Source organism: Stegodyphus dumicola, chromosome 2 (assembly GCF_044657685.1).
Source record: "Stegodyphus dumicola isolate Sdum_Otavi_A_Nest chromosome 2, ASM4465768v1".
NCBI lineage: Eukaryota > Metazoa > Arthropoda > Arachnida > Araneae > Eresidae > Stegodyphus > Stegodyphus dumicola.
Window position 1 is genome coordinate 6,743,088 of NC_140769.1, and position 18,743 is coordinate 6,761,830.

At 33.2% G+C, this 18,743-nt stretch overlaps 1 protein-coding gene across 1 annotated transcript in view; it reads left to right on the forward strand.

The window, feature by feature from the left end:
* The window catches only part of LOC118190099 (follistatin-like), a 244,600-nt gene that overhangs the window by 94,810 nt on the left and 131,047 nt on the right, over positions 1-18,743 (forward strand). The gene's annotated exons all lie outside the window — the stretch shown is intronic.

Genomic DNA, 18,743 nt, shown 5'->3' on the forward strand with positions numbered 1-18,743 from the left:
CGCCAAGTGAGGCGACTTTTCGCGACAAAAATTGATGGCCAAATCCATTGCCTTTGTAACCTCTTTTTTTTTCCGGCTACGCTTCCAACTCTTAAGGCCTTTCGTGTTGCATAAAATTGTTTAAATATCTACAAAATTCCTAATAATATATAATGGTAAGTAAAACAAAATAAATATGCGTCGTTATCATTATATCCCTATTTACTGCTTTTGCTTACGTAATCCTTCCATCTCAAGTAAAACCTGTTCAATTTTTTTTAATTTTTTAAATTTTTTTTAATTTCTTTTTTTTTTTTTTTTTTTTTTTTTAATTTTTCACCTCCGACAAAAAAGGGGAGGACAATTCTATATGTAACTTCGCCTTCTGGCGGAGGGGGGGGTGACGAAATTTACTTGTTCTTTTCATGTTTCGAAAGGCTGACTTAGGATATATTATATAACATAGTTCCAACATAGGGCATTCTGAGAGAAAATCAGACTTTTTCTGAAATGACGTGCATTTTTTTTTCATATTTCGGTTCTGTTACTTAAATTATGCCTCAATATTAAATTTTGTGTTACATTAGAAAAGTATTATATTAGATTTATATGTAACATTGTTCTAACATAGGTATTCTGACACAAAATGGAACTTTTTCTGAAACGACATGCCGTGGTATTCTGACACAAAATCGAACTTTTTCTGAAACGACATGACTTTTTTTTTTTTCCCATATTTCAGTTCTACGACTCATTATGCCAAAGTGCCGACTTTTGCAGAAATCGCACGAGTACTTTTTAGAAAATTAGCTCTCAAAATTTTCCAAGATATGCGTGAGTTTATATACTAGTGCGTTTTGAAAGTTGTCGTATTTCTTATGAGCAATATTAACGCGAAATCTGGTTTACGCATTTTGTTAAAATTACTCGAAAGGATGAACGATGCACCTTTATTCCTCTCGCGCACAATGGAAAGGACAAGAAAATAGGGAACCACAAATTAAGAATTTCGCCAAATGAATTATTCTTGGCGCAAACTAAAACTAAAGTGCGCTAAGGTAAATTTTTTAATTTCACGGTAACTTTACCAAATTTTACAAAATTTAATATTTAGGCACAATTTGAGTAATAGAATCGAAATATAGAACAGCATCGGGATGTCATTTCAGAAAAGGTCCGATTTTCTGTCAAAATATCTTATGTTAGAATAATTTTATATATAAATATTACATATACTACGTCGCATGTTCGACACAGAAAAAACGCAAGATGAATTTCGTCAATCGGTTCAGTGAAAGGGAGATGTAGAACTGCCTTTTTTGTCTAAAGGGCGTTAGCCCAGAAGGGCTATTAATTTCGTTTGGCATTTTGCGTTGAAAGCGTTAAATTTCGGTTCTCTTTTCAAATTATTGCCACCAAATATTAGAACCCTGTGTTATATTTAAAGAAATTAAATAATGAAGAATCTGCATAAATGTATATATGTTTCTCGCATTGTGATAAAGCAACCGTATCTAGAGCAATCCACTTTTCAATAACATAATCTTCCAATTAATATTGGCACCTGAAAGCCCGAATTTGGAATTTGTTTTATTATCGATTTCATATTTTGTAACATTTTAACGAATTTCTGATTGACAAACTCAACAATTTCAAAGCGAGCAATTTCAACACTGTACGGAAAAAAAAAATTCTGTCTTTAACGCGCGAGACTGTGTATCGGAAATTCTAAAGATATGCGCATTTTAAAATTACTTTGCGATATTGCTGTTGAATTGAATTTTGTGGTTTAAATTCAGAGAACATGATATTTAGTAAATTAAGGTAACACACAAAACGGTCTCTTTGGGCGCAACGTCTCTCTCTCTCTCTTTTTTTTTTTCTGCAGAATGTAGCTGTAAGCCGATTCCAGCAGTCATTGTTCGAAGCGATACGTGGCGGAAGACGCCGTCACAATCTGACGTTTCAGATGAAATCCTGCGTTAGCGCCCTCTGCTTGTCAAGTATTTATCTTCTTCTTAACACCAGGTTTTGTTTCTCAGAGTTCGATGTTGTGATTTGTCTTCGAATCCCTGAACCAAGGCTGTTTGTTTACAGAGTAACTTTGTAATATAATTACAGTTACCGAAATGACATCATCTTCGAAACGAAAAATGGAAATAAATAATAGAAGCATTGGCTAAAGAGTGAGGAGATGGGGGTCCCCTGTGGACAAGAGCGATGACATCCTGAAGCGAGCCTGCATAAAAGGAGCAATTATCCCCTGTGGCGAGGCACGCGAGCAGTTCGAATCTTCGGTGATGGAAAATTTACAGCTGCTCCGCGTCTTAGCAGGGACTCTTAACAACAAGACCGAGAGGGGCGAAGTGATTTACCGTCTTTTCTTCCGCTTTGCTGTTCGCTCTATTTTGGTACAGGCTTGATGGACGACGTCGATGGCGTAGCTTAGACGACAACACTTTTCCTCTAGTTGAGAAATGTTTGACAACAGTATTGCATCACCGGGAATGTAGAACCCCAAATCTTACGTTTTTCGATAACAATAAACCAAATGCCTTAAGATAACTTTACCGTTATTTCAGCTTCCTGAGTTTTCAATTTATTGCTGTTATCAATACGATTTGTAACTTCTGCCATTTCTTCTTAAACATTTGCTTGCTAAGAAAGAAATATTTGTTAATGATTATTTATTATCTCGTATTTTTCTTTCCTGCTAATGCAATTACAGCAGACCCCAAGTTAGCAGAGTAGATACCGTATTTCCTCGTGTTATTTTCTCCCAGTTTTTAACTAATTTTATCGTCCGAAAATCGAGATGGGAAAATTATGCGAGTAATTTCCGAAATATGCCAATGATTATAAGTTACGGAGTGCCTATCATGTACCTCCACATCAGAAAAATATCTAAGTAGTGAGCAAAAATAAAAAATAGGAAAATTGCATAATTGGTTATCATGATGCACACTAGAGGGAGCTACATTAGCTCGGGAAAGTTTAGGGATAGGAAAAATCACGTTTTGATTTTTTTGAAAGTTTTATGATTTTAATTTTATTTATATTTTTTAATTATATATATTTTGGTATTTTTAAAAATTTTTATAACTCATAAAAACAACACTAAAGCAAAAAGCGGAAAGGAAATATTTTACAGATTAATAGGCTCATTGGCATATGGCACTAATCATAGTGAAGTAAAGATTAAATTTTCGCTACGAAATATCCAGGGCAGAAACTTATTTCTGCGGGCATGATGTGATTAAATAGTGAACAGATTGATAACAATGTAGAGGTGGCCACATTTCAGTAATATTGGAGTAGCAAAAAGCAATTATGGCAGAGCAATTACATGGCAGTACGTCCTTCCTTCATGTGCCGGGCACTGGAATTGAGAAGAGAAATTCAGCTCAGCTCAGTTCAGTTTTCTATGGTCTATGGCGCGTGTCTACGCCTTTTAGCTGGAGAATAGATGTCGTATTCGCGTCCCATGATGGAGCGAGGTCTCTTCTGCCAGCTGCGAATAGCAGGATCGTAGGCTGGTAACTGTTGAAGTGCACGGTTATCAGTCTGTTCAATATTGAGGAATAAATTTTGACTAAGTTTTTTAATAACAGCGTCTATGGGTTTAATGTTAAGATTCGAATGAATCACATCAGTGCGGACATAATAGGCTGCATTAAGGACTAAACGTAGGGTCTTACTTTGAAAGCTTTGAAGTTTTTTGATGTGTGTTTTTGCAGCTGTATTCCAGATGGTGCAAGCATACAAAAATATTGGTCGAATGATGGAACTATACAATTGACAGAGCGCTCTTTCCAGCTAAGAGGGGGTAAAGTTGGTTCTGACGGTTTTCGCTTTATTGAGTGTATAATCAATATGAAGACGCCAGATTAATTTGGAATCAAGTATCACTCCTAGATACTTATATGAATTTGGCCAAGGCACATAGTCATCGAAGAACTTTAAATTAATGGTAGGGTACGGGATTCGGGCACGTGTGAATATCATGGCAGCACATTTAGCGACGTTAATTTAAATTTTCCAAGTAATGAGCCAGTGCTCAAGGCTATGGAGATAACTCTGAAGATTGGGAGCCAGAATATTCAAATGATATTGTTCTGTTGGGATGGCCGTGTCATCTGCATAGAGCGCTAGAGTAACACTGGGTGATTTTGGAATGTCGTATATGTTGAATATAGTCGGTCCAAGTAGACCACCCTGAGGTACGCTTTTTAGGATTGGACGGGGAGCCGAACTGATAGAATTAACTCGTTCTGAGAAAGAACGATTAGTAAGATACGAGTTAATTATGTGAATAAGTTGAGCCGGAGTACCAAGTTGCATGCGCTTGATAATAATACCCATATGCAAAGTCCTATCAAATGCTTTGGCTATGTCAAGAAAAAAAGCGCCAGTAAGCATTTTGCTACGAAAGACTTCGTGAATGAACTCCACTGTCCTCGGAAGCTGGTGCGTTGTGCAGTGTTTTGCTCGGAAACCAAATTGCTCGTCAATAAGGACTCTTTGGCTCCAGAGAACATCATTCAGGCGTTTAAGTAGCCCAAATTCGTAAATCCTTGATAACGAAGATAGGAGGCTGATGGGTCTATAATTTTGAGGATTTGAATCGCACAGGCCATTTGGAATAGGCACAATAAGTGCTGTCTTCCAGCTTTGAAGAAAATATCAATGCAGTAACATATAATTTATGAGCATTACTAAGAAGAATAGATAGTTGGTGGGTAGGTATTTAATCATGCGATTAGAAATAGAGTCCAATCCGGGCGCTTTCTTAGGATTTAATTTAGCGATATATTCGCTAACTTCGTGCATGTTTGTATATTGTATGTCTCTCTGACATAAAGTAACTTCCGAAGAACTCTGTTACGGTCACATAAATGAAAAGAAGTCATGGATAAACTACTGGCAACTTATCATAGTTTTCGATAATAATCGCACGTATGGATAAAATAATTGAAAATCTGCATGAAACGAAGGTTGGATTTTGCCTATTTAAATGATTAACTAAAACCGTAACCAAGCTGTTTGGCGAATTAATTCATTATTGGCGACATATTATATTATGTCGACATAATATTATTATATACTAGCTGCTGTGCGGCCAGCCTACGTCTGTTTTTTAAATGTACCAGGAAAAATACCTAAAGGGAACACTAAACATTAAAGACTGCCCAGAATTTCACTTTGCAGAATAAGTTTATAAAAAAAGCAATAAAAATGTATTAAATATAAAAAAAATTACAATGAAATAAGCAATATCCTTTAACAAAATATTAATTATCCTAATAAATAAATTAACCAACTTCCCGTTGTCTTCTCTCGGCAAACGTTCAGTTTCCAAGAGAAACGTTAAATTTAAAAACTGCACAGAATTATCGCCCTCATTTTTCCGAGTGGCAACAGTACTGATATCGGCAACAATGGCAAGAGTGATATATCAGCAGCGATGGCTGCGTGCCATTGTTGTTAATATTATGAGAGATTTGGCATTAAGATTTGGCACGATTATGAGAGAATTAAAGATATGGCACGATTTCATCAGAAAATGTAAAGCAGAAAAAAAAATCTTATTCGAATTATGAAAAAATCGCTTCGAGGAGCACTGGCTCTTGTCTAGATGCACCCCTATGTACCAGATTTCGTAGCCCTGGGTCTATGCTTACGCGCAGCACGAACGAAAAACACACAGGTACAGGTAGAAGCTAGGCCAGCACCTCCGTAGTACCACAGGTAATTGAGGTATTGCTGAACCTAGCTAACTGTTAAACTTTCCACCCCAATTCTGAGGAAGAACACCCCGGGGACAGATTCTTCCTTTTATATATATAGATAATAATATTATTATTATATTATTGGCGACATAATATTATTATATCCTTTATTGGTGGCATAACATTATTGGCGACATAATATTATTCCATTATTGGCGACATAATTCCTTGTCAATTTTTAATATCTATTTTTATCTTATTTGGGAATTTTATTTTACTTTAAAAAAATATTCTGTATTATTTTTATCACATTAACCGAATTGTTGATCATAATAAGCCAAGTTTTTTCCATATTTTCGTGCATAAACGAAAGGAACTTCGGTAATTTCATAACAGTATCCGAATAACTTTAACCTCGATCGCATTAAGCGGGGTTTACGGTTGAACTCTTAACTGTTTGTGGGAGTGTTCTCTTTTGGGGGACACGGAGCTAACATTATTTTACAGCATAGCGAAAATTTTTGTATGGACTGGCATTTATACAGTCAATTTCATCCTAGAATTCTAACTGCTAGTGTTTGCATCCAAATTATTTTCGCATTAGATTTTTTCGTGCTTGTCTCTCTGTAGAGTGAGGGGTTGCTGTATTTTGGGCTTTTAACCCGTGTGAGTTACTGCTTGAAGATAGCAATTTTTTTCAAGCATTACAAGCTGTGGTGGTCTCATCGTTTGCGGTTGTCACGCTAGTTTGCATGTTAATGAAAACATTTATGAAGTTTCGATGCAAATTTTAAGAGCGGCCTTTGGCAACGACTATGATTTAGGATTTCGTATGCGGCAACGAACTTGTTTTCTTTCGAATTTATAGTTCATTTGGAAACGGATGTTTCCTCGTGAGAATAAATTATCGCCAGTTTCTTTTAGGTTGCTGCGACCTTCCTAAGTTCGCAAAAATGATGCACCTCAAACATGCATTTCTAGTATTTCTAGTACCCCTCCCGAATTCCAAAAAGTTTAAACTTTTGTTTCCTTCTTCTTGACTATTTTGTAAGTAACTCATCATAACTAATCTGTCGCATGAATTTGCAAGTGGATACATGATGAAATAAAAAAAAAAAAAAATCGTGAAATAAATTATTTGCGTATATCTCTTCTTAGTTTCCTCACTTTTTCTCCCGTATTTTTCAGGGTTATAGATTATTAAAATGATTTATAAGTAAAAACGATAAGATATATCTGAAACTTTCGCTTTTTTTTTTTAATATTCGACATTTGTTCTACAGAGGTTCCTCGCACACTTTTTAGACGATGTTCATTGTAATTACAGAAATATTTTACTTAAAATTTTTATGTTTTAAATATTCCATTTGGTAACCCTTATTCTTCACTATCTTTATAGACCGTAATTTCAAAAACAATAAAGTCTTTTGTGGTATTTTATCCCTTTGGACGACTCCCTTTTAAAAGTCCAAAAGCGCAAAAATACATTAGTGCTAGATCAGGAGATTCAGTAGGGATTATGATTATGTCGTTGCTTGCTTTGTCTTGATGCAGTTCTATTGACTGATTATACCGAGTATAAAGACAAGGTATTTCATATCTGAATATTAGGTAAAAAATATATTTTTGATAATATGGGAAGTTGGTATCAACTTCTTCTCCTCTCTCTTTATTTTTAATTTGCCATTATATGAAAAACCAGCAACAATCCTAAAACTCTTAGAAAAACTTTCTTTGTTCTTGAAACTTGTTTATAAGTTTTTTTATGATAATAAATGATTTTTGATGATAATAAAAGATTTCTTTGATGATAATAAATGAATCTTTTTCTATTGTGGTTATTTAAATATCCCCTAGATTCATCCTATTGTGGCAATATTTTTCAATTTTTTGTCCGCATAAATTTTTCTCATAAAGAATTCTGCAGCGAATTTTGCGTTCGAGGATATGTTGGGGAGGGAGACAATGCACATTACTATTCATAATAGTACACAGACTTATGAACTGTTTACTATTAAAAATAGTGAACTATTTATGAATTATTAACTATTTACCAATTGTGAACTATTATTGCATTTCAACAAACCATCAAAATCCTACGAAAAAATAACGAAAATTTTGTATCTAAATCTTTTTTTGTATTCTACATTACGCATTTTATGTTCTATGTACGTACCATCAAAATTTCTGTTAATATTTATATGAATTCTGTCAATGTATGTCAATTATATGTAAAAATTATGTGCACATCAAAATCAAAATTTTTATTGTAATATAAAATTTTAAATAAACGTGGTCCCACTGAGTGAGCAATAAAGCTGAAAGTCTTCATGGCGGCACAGCTGCTCACCCAGTGGTCTCCTGTATGTGCTCTCCAGCCCGATTAGGTACTATGAACAAAAAATATTTTAAAAATAACCGTTCATTTATATTTCTTAATTGTTAAAATATAGTCATAAGAAATATCTTGCAAGACGTTATAAAATAATTGATTGCACGACTGATGAAATTGATAGCGAACATAGATAGATGGCTCATCAGGGGAAAAGTACTTCAACGATTTGTAGAACTTCCTTCGCCAGTAAAGCAGTTTTAGGAATCCGGAAACGAAAGTTATAAAGAATTGGACGATAATAATTGGTTATCCGATCTATATTTTCTCAAGGATATAACAGCTAAACTGAACAAAGATCTCCAGAGAAGGGGAAAAAAAAAAAAAAAAAAAAAAAAAAAAAAAAAAACTTTTTTGAATAGACCGGGACTGTAACTGCTTTTCAGATAAAGTTAAATTTGTGGATTAATCAGATGAAAGAAAAAAAATTTCACCCATTTTCAGAACTTATCAAGCCATATTAGTAATTCAACAGAGAAATGCTCGGAAAACCTAAATACACTGAAAAATAATTTTGAACTCCGCTTCTCTGATTTCCATATAGTTCAACAAATATTATTATTCATCTCGAACCCATTTGCCGGAATTAATATTTCAGATGTATAACATAAGATTGGAAATATTTTTAACAAAAGAGTTGATGTTTTGGAAATGTGCTCGTGAGAGGCCACAGAGGTTAGGCACCACTGCATTATACTTTTTGTCTTTTTAATTTTCAAATCACTTTAAGTTGACACTGAGCATTTTAATGATTTTGCAACTATCCTTTGACTTGGCGAATTTTCCTTTAGTAGTAAAGATCTTACTTTTGCAAAATCTGAAACAATTCGTTTCTTCCATGGATACGTATTTAGAACAATTTTTCCATTGGAAGTTAAATTTTGACCCTTTTTGTTTCCTTTGTTATTGGCAACATTACCTGATCACAAACAATGACCTTACGTCCATTTCTTCGTTAAAAGCGATATTTTGCATGAAAATAAAACTGCCAGGTGGCAGACGATAATTTATACTTTCACAAATATAGCTGGAGTTGAAAAAAAAACCAAGCAGAAAATTTTTTAGCCCTAAGGGCGTTAGTCTTGAAGGGCTATATAACAATATATCTGATTATTGCATTAGGGTCCAAGAAGAGACTATATGGACGGGGCCGGTTCCAAAGAGGACGTGTGGACACCCTAGGTATCGATGAAATTTTAAAGGAGGCCCATGACCATCAAGGGGTTGACTTGAGGTCGATAGTCAAATATGCATCGCCAGTTGATAATCATAATCAAGATTCCACTGATTGCAAGCAAAATTAATTAGATTGATAAGCATTTATTTAATCACGGAAAATATATCATCTTCGATTTTTGTTCTAAAACTGACCTATCTACATGTAAAATGAATCGAAAAGAATTCCATTATTTTAATAACTTAATGCGATTGGCCGTTACTTGAAAAGGACTGTTATTTCCTCGAAAGGTACGTTGCCACAAACAATTCACTTGCGAAATTTAAAAGATTTTAGTATTCGTTTCCAAGACATTTCAGATTTGAATGTCCCAGCATGGCTCATAGAACAGCTAAAACGCGATAACCTGATCTTAATATTATGATGCAAGAAGAGTTGATTTCTCTGAAGGAGGATGTTCGAAAGCACAAGCCTTATTCGAAACACACGAATGCGCTAAGTTTTGGAATTTAAAAGTAATGCGACACAAATATTCCCAGCCAAAAAGATTTGAACGAACCAACGTTTATTCACTTTTTCCCTCAGTTTTGACTTTTCACCTTTCAGTTTTGACTGGGTTTAGTGAAGCCAGTAATTTACTACGAAAAACATATTGCATGCTGAATATTTTTGAAGGATGAAATTAAAAAATTAAGTTAAACAATTTTATGCCAAATATTTATAAAAAAAATACACCAATGCATTAAGGTTAGCCATTCGATTAATTAAAATAGAATTTTTATGCAAATAGAATCTGTGATTTTCTTTCTGAAAACTAGTTTATATTTGTACGTAAAATGAAAAATGATAAAAACACAAAAAATAACATAACATAAATCTAAAAGTAAATAAATAAAATCTGAAAGGTTTCAGATCTTAAATTACGTCCAAAGGGTTGTTTTTTAACGTTTTGTGTGTTACCTTTATTTATTAAATATCATGTTCTACATACTTAAACCATAAAAATTCAGTTCAACAGCAATATCGAAAAATAATTTTAAAACTAGCGTAACTTTTAGAATTCGTTGAAGTGTTACAAAATATGAAATCGATCATAAAACAAATTACAAATTAGAGCTTTCACTTGCCCATATTCTTATGGAAGATTATGTTATTCAAATTTGGATGGCTCTAGGTACCGTTGTTTTATCACAATGGGAGAAACATGCATGCATTCATACAGATTCTTCATTATTTGATTTCTTTAAATATAATACAGGCAGATACTATTTGGTGTTAACAATTTGAAAAGTGATTCGCCGTTTATAGTTTTCGTTTAACGCAAAACGCCAAAACGAAATTAATAGTCCTTCGGGACTGATTATCTATTATCATGTTCTTCACACTTAAAGTATAAAATTCAGTGCAAGAGCAATATCGCAAAATAATTTTAAATTGAGCCTATCTTTAGAATTTCCGATACACAGTCTCACGATCTGCAGATAAACATGTTTTTTCTGTACAACATTGCCATTGCTCGTTTTGAAATCCTTGAGTTTTTTAATTGTTATTTAATTTCTTCAAATACATACATACAAGAAATACAGGGCGATAATATTTGCTGGCAACAGTTTGAAAATTGAAACGGACATTCAAAGTGATTCGACGCAAATTCGCAAAACGAAAACAGTAGTCCCTCAGGAACAAAGCCGCTTTGGATTTAATAATATTAATTTTAATATTAATAATAATATTTTAATAATAATAACCATTTATTTTGCAAAACTTTTGTTCGTGTTCTTATGTGTAATACTTATCTTTAAGTTGTTTGTGGGCAATCATATGTACTACGATTATGTTGTATGCTTTATATTATAAAGAAAAATGTAAGGGGGTCTATAAAGCATGCCGTTTCTTTAAAAGGGGTTGGAGCAAGGGAAAGGTAGGGAATGCCTGGATTAAGGAGGAACAACATACGGCGTGACGAGGAATATTGGGAAGTAGTGAATCACGTGCCGACATACTTTTGTTTTTGCTGATAGGCGGATGTTAAATAATGGTGGGAGTGACAGAAAAAATGAATTCTAGGAATATTTTTATAAATAAAAATTCTTTGAATCAAGAGTTCAGCAGCGTAAGCTTCGAAGGACGTTAAAGAGAAATAAATCGCCGCTAAGCTTATTTTTGGCATATCTCTTTTACAAACATTTCTGTAGTAACCTTGGAGACCAACATATCATGTGACATGAATAAAATTTTATTAATTGTAATTGAGATTGATAACACTTTACATTAACTAGTTTTTTTTTAATTACTTTCGCTTTTAAATGCAAATGAACACACATCTACATTTTCTGTTATATGAAATACACACTAAATATTCATTTGTATATTTCGCAATCAAGTGTTAACTAGTGACTGGAATTCTAATTCAGAAGTCAAACAACAAAAATCAGCGTTGTATTTTCAAAATTTTCACAGGACTAGTTTCGATAGTTTTACCGAACCACCATCCTCATCTGCAAAACCGCAAATGAACAAGATAGGAAATAATGAAAATTTTGAAAATACAACGCTGATTTTAGTTGTTTGACTTCTGAATTAGAACTTGTTCGGAGTGTTATTGTGTCTTAATTAGTGACTGGAATATTTCATATAAATAAAAGACATAATTTATTACAATTATTGTTTTAAATTATGCAATAAAAGAAAATTCGAAATCTTTAAAAACATCTTAAAAAACTATATTAAGATAATGCAGTACAATGTTGACTTCTAAACGGCTTTCAAGCATAGCACCCATCGCTTATGAGAAAAATCTAAAACTGTGAAGGGAAGACTAATTGTTGAGCTCTTCATGAGACATTTCGTGGAGACCTCTTCGTAAAGGTACGAGCACCTTCATGGCTGCCATCATAAAGGTACAGTATCTCTACGATAGCTTTTATAAAGGATGCTGTACCTTTATGAAGGAACACTGCAGAAAAAAAAGGGAAGACAGTTCTATATCTCCCGTTCTACTGGGCCGATTGACGGGATTCAAATTGCGTTTTTCATGTCTCGAAAGCGCGACTTAGGATATGTATTAGATTTATATATAGCTTTGTTCTAATATAGGTATTTTGACACAAAATCGGACGTTTTCTGAAATGACATGCCAGTTTTTTTCCGCATACTTCCCATTCTACGGCTCAAATTATGCCAAACTTCCAAGTTTTATAAAAATCGCAGGAGTAGTTTTTAAAAAATTAGTTCTCAAAATTTTAGCTCCTCCATATTAATTGAATTATATATATATTTATTAATATCTCTAATATTCTATTAAACGCACTTCATTCTTTCTTCCAGAATTCGAAATTTAGGCTTAATCCAAACATAATTCACACATTTTTTTACGATTTATTTTTTAAATTTGTATTTTTAAAAACTTTTTATAAATTTTCCGAAAAAAAAAAAAAAAAAAAACTTGTATTATAAGCGATACAATTTTTAACATCCTCTTCAAGTAAATGTATTTCTGGGAAAACCTGCAAAAAATTAAGAGTTTTTTTAATTCAAAATTTTCTATGATATACAATGAATTTACTGAATGGGGCGTTTTGAAATTTGGCATATTTGTTATAAACGATAATAACGCCTAATGTGATTTACGCACTTTGTTAAATTTGAAAGTATGGACGATGACTTTTCCCCGTTCGTGTACAATGAAAAAAATGAAAGAAAAATAGGTTGCTGTAAATTAAAAAGTTAGGCAAGTAAATTATTCTTGAAGCAAACTGAAATAAAAAAAAAAAAAAAAAAAAAAAAAGCCAAGATAAATTTTTGAATTACCAGAATGAGTTTTTAGAATCGCGTTAAATGCAAATGAGAAGTAGAAAGTATTTAAGTCAAAGTTCCACTGACTTCCAGAGAGAGGAAGAGTTAGGCTTCTTGAATAACGCGCGTTTGCCTTCTGGCTACATCTCTCTGACTATTACTACGCTCGGCTGTATTACGTGCCTTTTGATAGTTTCGCTGCCTAGTTTAATATTACGGGTCAAATAGGTTAGAATTTGTGTTAGCTTCGGCTAAATCTTTTTAATTAGTGATTAGATAGTTCTTATTTCTTACATTTTAAGTTAAGCCCAAGTAGAGGCTTTTTGTACGCCCTGAGAAAGGTGCCGTCTGTATATTTTTAGTTGGAGTAAAATAAAGTGTAATTAACCCTTCTTGAGTTTATGTTCCTGTTCTTGAACTTAAGCGATTATTTGCTTAACTGTTCACGAGGTTCCTCAACACTTAAGTTTAGTAGAATAAAAGGGGGGAGCACTACAAGGGAAATATTTGTTCATATTTATTTGCTATAAAGTCTTTAGCGCTCATTCTTAACTGTCAGCTTCAGAATGCTGCCATTTCATGTTACATAAGATCTTCAATTCATCATACAAACTATATTTGTACTGGGGATGGGGAATTGAGAGTTTAGAAGCAATAAGTTCATTTTTTTTTTACAATGTACGTAACTGATTTAATTAAAAAATACCCAGAAGATAGTTTTTTAAACATTTCCAATAAAATTTTAAGTAACATAAGATGTTTCTTATGCATTTTTACCCGCCAGGAATAGAATCTTTTAATTTTTTAACGATATGTCTAATTCTGTGTAACTTATATTGCACGTAATTCGTGTCGTTTATAATTCGTCAAAATAATAATTTTAACTGTGAGTGCAGCTAATAAAACATGTTTTCAACATCTTACATTACATTATGTACTAATGCAGAATAATAATTTTTTAATATACAAATAAACGAAATCAATGTTTTGAGTTTATATAATATTACGGGTTAAATAGGTTAGAATTTGTGTTAGCTTCGGCTAAATCTTTTTAATTAGTCATTAGATAGTTCTTATTTCTGATAACTTGAGACTATTCAGATTACGAGAAAATTCCCTAAAAAGAAAACGCCTCCATAATTGAGGAAAACTTTAACTTTGAGATTGCTATCGCAAAACTTAGTTCCAAAAATCGAAAGATTAAAGCATGAAACATAGCAGTGGTTATCGAATACATTGTGTCCTTCCCTAGCAACTTGTCGCTAACTCACGGGAAAGAGTCAGCATACCGAAATGCCCATTATTATTATTTTTTTTCCTCCCTTTCTCTCCCCTATACCTGCGAAGGTTGGTGAAGGTCATTCCTGAACCTGCCGTCTTGTCTGGGAGATCCGAAAAATTCCTTGGCAGACGACTAGGCCACGTTTTTCCTCTCACCTGTTCCCCACTCACTCAGCTTCGCAGACGAGGGATTTTTGTTTTTTATTTTCCCCCTTTTTTTTTCCCTGAAGGGAAGTACGACGCAACAGTTATGCAAAATAGTCTCCAAAGGATTGGCGACGGTGGCAGTTTAATAGCTCGAACTCTGAATGAATAAGCGAAGTAATTTAGTCATTTACAGTAGAACTTAAGACACAATATTCATTATATTATTAATACATTATATTATCATAATATTTATTATGCAGTCATTCAAATAATATTGAAGTTGTTACTAGCTTTCTCAACTTTGGTTAATAAGCCAAAGGGAGATTTTGCCCTGAAGGACTCTTAATTTCGTTTTGGCATTTTTCGTTGAAAACTTTTAAAGGCTCTATCACTTTTCAAATCGTTGCATCATATATTATCGCTCTGTATTATATTTAACGAAATTAAAGAATGAAGAATCTGCATAAATGTACATATGTTTCTCGCGTTGTGATAAAACAACGGTACCTAAAGCCATCAGAATTTGAATAACGTAAATCTTCCATAGAATATGGGCACGTGGAAGCCCTAATTTGAATTCGAAATTAATTTTATTATCGATTTCAGATTTTGTAACACTTCAGCGAATTTTTGATTAAAAAAACTAAACGATTTCAAAGCGAGCAATGGCAACTTTTATCTCCAACGCGCGAGACTCTGTATCGGAAAGTCTAAAGATATGCTCACATTAAAATTAACTTGTGATATTGCTGTTGAACTGAATTTTTTAGTTTGAGTACGTAGAACATGATATTTAATAAATAAAGGTAACACACAAAACGTTAAAAAAAAACCGCCCCTTTGAACGTAATTTAAAATCTAAAACCTTTCATATTTTTTTTTTTCTTTGTAGATTTATGTTTGATTTCAAGAACGTGATTTTTAAATTCAGTAGAGGTTACAATATTTTTAATTTCTATTGTATTTCCTACAAATTTTTAATAGTTACAATAGTTCTTTTACACGCATTTTACACTTTCGCCGAATAAAATAATTAATTTTTGAAAAAATGAGATATATGTATATAATATGTGTGTGTGTATTTGTGTATGTGTATATATATATATAGATTAAAAGGTATTTAATGTTCTAAAAAGCCTAAAACCTGCGGTTGAAGCTGCAAGGTAAGAAATAAATTTTATTTATGAAAAGAATTTAAATTATCTCCTAAGATTAGGAAAAAAAAAGTCTGATGTGCTCACCATATGACTTCCTTGTACGAAATATTAAATTATACGCATTTTTTCTTGCATTTCGTTTAAACTTATTGGATTAAATTAAATCTACTTCGCTGACAGCGCATAAACCACAATAGAATAAATGGATTCTTTAAAATTCACTCTATTTAATTCAGAAGTCAAACAACAAAAAAATTTTCACAGGACTAGTTTCGATGGTTTAACCGAACTACCATCCTCAGCTGCAAATGGCGCCACTTGCTTATTCTTGTCCAGGCTTTCCTATCTTATCTAATCATTATTTCCTATCTTGTTCATTTGCGGTTTTGCAGCTGAGGATGGTGGTTCGGTTAAACCATCAAAACTAGTCCTGTGAAAATTTTGTAAATATAACGCTGATTTTTGTTATTTGACTTCTGTTTTGTTATTTATTCGGCGTGTTATTGTGTCTTAATTCACTCTATTTGTTTTTCATAGCGACACTCTGGCGCTAGGTTCACTAAACAGTATTATATTTCGTTCATATTATAACTATGTCTATGTCTTATCACTTAGTAAGAGGCAATCGACCATTAACGGCCTTTACCAATATATTATACTTGACTTTTAAATGCTTGAGGAATCGAGTAAGTTGTATCCAATAATATGGAAGTACTTGTGCACATGCTGTGCTAGAACTCAAGAGATTACTAGCGACGGAGACTCCTGTGCCGCCATCCGTAGAATAAGTAAACTTTGAACAAATGAGGCGCTCGTGTGGCGCCATCTATTAGTAGGTATGAAAAGTATTTTAGTTGACTGCAGCTCTGGTGGCGTTTTCACAGACGATTGAGTATTTCTCATTCAATTACTTCAGTCCTCACTTCGCGACAAGGCAAAAATACATAAAAGCTCAAAATATCTGTATTAAAAATTACGAAGTAAATCTTAAACACCTATTTCCACGAAAATATTTCAGAAAGGATTAAGCATGATTTAATTCGCAATAATAAATGAAGGCGTTATTTTTGTTGTTGCAAAGCTACGTTTCTCTAGATTGGCAACAAATCCACTACTCTGCTGTTTCAAATGTAAACAAGCAATAGCCGCCATCAAAAAAATTACTAGGGTTAGCGGCATTTAAACAACTTTAAAATTGTTGATAATTCTAAAAATATTGCATACAGATTTACTAAAGGCATAAAAACCTTAACCGGAAGATAAGAACAACATAATTCCATCATTTTTAAAGCAAAAAATGTACAATTTACAAACATATAAGTGTAAAGAAACTGAGATCACTGAGCCGGGTAACAGAGTGAATATATATAAAAATATATTTATATACGTTTGGCGCGGCCGATTGTAACCAAAATACGATGTGCACATCTACATGTTATAGTAGTCCTATATACAAAATTTCAACGTTCTGAGGCTACTCGTTTTTGAGTTATGCGAGATACGTACGTACGTACATACGTTCGTACAGACGCCACGAAAAATTCTCTTCAGAATTTATTTTTAAGCAGTTTTTTAATTTTTTGGAGGAAAAGAGTCTTTTATTCTGTCCTTACGTACAGATATCACGCAAAAACATCGTTAAATTGCATTCGAAAGCGGTCAAAATGGATATTTTCGTTGAAATATGCTGCCTGAAACTTTTCGCGATTACAATATTTCCTTTTTACTTCGTACAAGGAAGTAAAAACGCATTCCTTAATGTTATTGAGGGAAAATATATTTAAATCACTTGCAAGAGCATGCTAATAGGCATCAACTTAGATAGTTGTTAAAAACATAAAAAATCAAATACTTTAAAATGCTGAATGTTTTAAGGGGAAAACAATATATAATTATTATCTTACTTTCGAGCTATTGTGCAAGTATTAGAAAATCTTGTTTTCGAACTAAGTTTCGTTCTCTCTCTCTATATATATATAATTTTTTCAATAAGAACAAATATACATGTAATAATTCGGTGTAGATGACTTTGCTCACAGTGAAAGAGACGTGTAGATAGTTTGGCGATTAGGTGATATATGAGATGATTCAAAACCGGAAAAGAAAAAAAACTTTAGGAGAAGTGGTGTTCATTCAAACGCGGTTTTATTCTCTTAAGCCGTAGCCTCGAAATTCTTCTTTTTAATTTGGGAAAGTCCCCTCTATTCTAAAAATAATAATAACCTTTTCGAAATTTCATCATATCTGAACATTAATTTCGCATTATGCCACCTTAATCTTCTGCATTTCGTATTTCTCAGCCAATTGGATTTAATAAAAAAAATAATATAAATACCACTACAGTCAAGTATGCCCTCTATCCCCTTTTTGCCGCGTACATTTGCTTGCTAAGTGACGTCTCTTCGCTCAGCTGCATTCTCAGTTATTTAAAATATAACCAGTCTATATAAAGAAAGGTGAAATTACATATATATATATGTAAAATATAAAAAATACGATGGCTTTGCTCTACGGGAACAGGCAATCTCTAATTAATTTTCCGCAATTTCAGGATCTTCCCCATAGAGCAGTACTTTCGAGAACATTCTGGCATGTTATGTAACCGCTACTATAAATGTAAAATTCGCGCCATTTTTCGCCAGACTGCTTTTCTCTTCCTGCCGCTATCAGACCTTTGCCGTCTGTCCTTCTTTGTTTGAATAGTATGACGCAGTAAATTTAAAGTTAATCCTATTTAGTTTAATTTACTATCACATATGTAATCTTGGAGAATTTGAAAGAATAATGATTTGCCATTTGAATTGAATAAAAATGTGCAGTTAGAAGCTAAATCCTTCGGTGCCATCATTTCTGCTATATCCCACTCCGCCAAACAACGCACGGACTCGGATGCCAAAGACTGGATATCGCCTTACACTTCCAGCCACGATGACTGCAAGCTGATTACTTTATGTTCCCGGAAATATTACATACATACACACACATATATATACAGGGTGTTCATAAATGAATGGCGTGGTTTTAAAAATTAATAATAAATCGATGTATTACTTTATATGAGCAAACCTTATAGCATAAGCAGCGGC